At 41.4% G+C, this 2,724-nt stretch overlaps 1 non-coding gene across 1 annotated transcript; it reads left to right on the top strand.

The window, feature by feature from the left end:
* Window positions 1-960: 960 nt before the first annotated feature.
* On the top strand, window positions 961-1,066 carry LOC118491844. The gene has a single exon (XR_004892289.1). It is a non-coding gene; the product is annotated as a small nucleolar RNA R71 (small nucleolar RNA).
* Window positions 1,067-2,724: the final 1,658 nt, after the last annotated feature.

Raw genomic sequence — 2,724 nt, 5'->3', positions numbered from 1 at the left:
GCCACGTGTAATCAAATGACACGTGTTAACACATTATTGGACACAAAAATTCGAGGTGTTACAACCACCCCATCAACCAAATCCAGTGAAGGATTGGTTTTACACTCTTTCCCACTTCTCAGAACACTTACATGGTGAATGTTAACATTATTACCTCTTGAAGTACCATGAGATGGGTTTACCTTAGTGTCGCTTGGTAATTGACCTTTGTTTTTCTTCAATTCTGACACTTCGGTTGCGAGTTGACCCATTTGGGTGGTCAAAGTTTGAATCGCTTTATCTCGGGCCTCATCTTTTTGTATGCGAGCGTCATCCATTTGGTTTCTCTTTTGCATTTCCGCTTGCATGCTCTTCAACATATCCATCATTTCATTTCCACCCGAAGATCCCCCTTGTTCTTGACCAGTTTTATATTGCCTTTGGTATCCTTGGTTGTTCCCCCCTCGATATCCACTTTGGTTATTGTAAGGTTGGCGCGAACCATAGTTACCTTGGTTACCTGGGAAATTCGGGTTTGCTTGATTTGAAGGATTCCCATATCGAAAATTCGGGTGATTCCTAAACCTGGGGTGGTAAGTGTTAGAATTCATGTTGTAATTTGTACCACCCCCTCCTTGCCCTTGCAAAGCATTCACCTCTTCATACTGCCCTTCCAACACTCCTTGGCAATTTTCAGCCGCATGACCTATTTCATTGCAAATAGCATAAACATCATAAATTTGATTAGAAGTTTGTACATTACCATCATCAACCGCGTGCACTTGAGTTCGGGTAATGGCCGGTCGTGCTCTCCTTGATGCTTGAGCTTTTCTCTTTGATGTAATGGCCATTTGCTCCAAGAACTCCCAATCGTCATGCTCATAGTTTGTGCCAAATGTCCCATTTGTGATTGACATTAGATCACGAGCATCTTCGGCACACAATCCCTCGTGGAAGGCATTCATCAATTCCCAAAGTTCAATTCCATGATGAGGACAATTTTTAATCATCATATTGAAGCGCTCGAAGGCTTCATGAAACATTTCGCCTTGTTGTTGTTGAAAACTCCTCAACCCCTTTCTTGCATCATTGGTCTTTTGGGCGGTGTAGAATTCGTATAGAAAAATTTGTTGCATTTCCGCCCAAGTATAAATAGATGCTGAAGGCAAAGTCTAGAACCACTTCTTTGCCTTATCCTCCAAAGAAAATTAAAACAAAACCAACTTTACATCATCGGCCGAAAAACTTTGACTCCCAAGAGTATTGCAAATTGAGTCATAGGCCTCTAAATGGAAATAAGGTTCTTCCGTTGCTAGAACCTTATATTTCGGCAAACTTTGTAAGGAATTAGTCCTTACTTCAAAAGTTCTTCCTTGGTTGTTGTGAGGAATCACCACCGGTGAAGGATTATGAGTAATCACCGGCCTAAAATGCGCTTCAATACCCCTCGCATGTTCTCTAAGATGCCTTCTTGGTACACCAAACCGCCCCCTTGGACGAACGGGACCCATTGGTCTTGGTATATGCCCTTGTGGTGCAATTGGTTGTTGAAATTGTTGTTGTGGCATCGGTGGGTTTTAAATTGGCCTTTGGAATTGTTGATGAACATTCGGTGGATGAACTTGTTGCAATGGTATGGGACGTTGCATTTGCGGCCCTTGTGGCCTTGGCCTAATGTGTTGTGGTATAAGTTGTTGTTGTGGCACTCCACCAACACTTGGCATTCCTTGAAGTTGACCTTGCACATAACCAAAGTCTCCTTGATCTCCATCACCCCCATAAGCATACCCATCTTCATCATAACCCTCAAATTCCTCATATCACTCATCATAACCATCTCATTGAATTCCCGAAGATTGCCCAAATGGAAGAATCGAGTACTGAAAACCCGAATGGTTTGATGGTCGAAACGATAAAGCATGAACAATGGTCGAGTTTGGTGCTATGGTATAGTTTGAATATGATTGACCCGCACCCGGAAAGAAATGGGACAATGGTGGAATAGTAGTAGCAGGGTTAAAAGTAATGGTTGGTTCTTCTTGAGTGGTAATGGGTTGTATGGTGTTGGTTGGTGTGACATTTTGAAGTATGGTGGGTTCAGTAGTATTGGTTGGAATGGTGGTATTTGGTGAAGGTTGAGTGGATGTTGGTATAAATGGTGGAACAGGTTCACCAATAGTGGGTGGTGGTGGATCCCGATCCATGTATCTCAGTGGTGTAATTGGTGTAATTGGTGTTGTTGGTGAACCGCTGATTATATTTTCCCTTAACAAAATCCTGTTTGCTCGCAAAGTTCGTTCGATTTCCGGATCAAATGCCAATGGTGATAGCTTGTGAGAGCTTCTAGTACGCATGTACCTGTAAATACCTGCACACTAACACACCCAGCGTAAACAGAAAAAATAACAAACTTAAAAGGAACAAAAATAACACACGTTGTGCACTACTCCCCGGCAATGGCGCCAAAATTTGACGTGATGTCGTGGTCACAATCAAATTTAATCCAAATACAACTAAATAGTTAGCGGTAAGTGGGTATCGAACACAGGGAGTTTGTGGAATATGTGTTATTTAGATGATTATCTAACTTAACTAAAATTAGTCTAATCGCAAGTAAGTAAAATTCAAGAGTTGATTTGAGTGAATTGGTTTAAGAACTAAATTTAACTAAATAAATTGCAAAAGAGAAGTTTTGGTTGTAAGCAAATTAGAGACAAATGACCATCCTAGATTTCCGGTTTGTTT

This window comes from Helianthus annuus, chromosome 4, assembly GCF_002127325.2.
Source record: "Helianthus annuus cultivar XRQ/B chromosome 4, HanXRQr2.0-SUNRISE, whole genome shotgun sequence".
In the NCBI taxonomy this organism is placed as follows: domain Eukaryota; kingdom Viridiplantae; phylum Streptophyta; class Magnoliopsida; order Asterales; family Asteraceae; genus Helianthus; species Helianthus annuus.
This window is presented reverse-complemented; position numbering and strand designations above follow the sequence as displayed.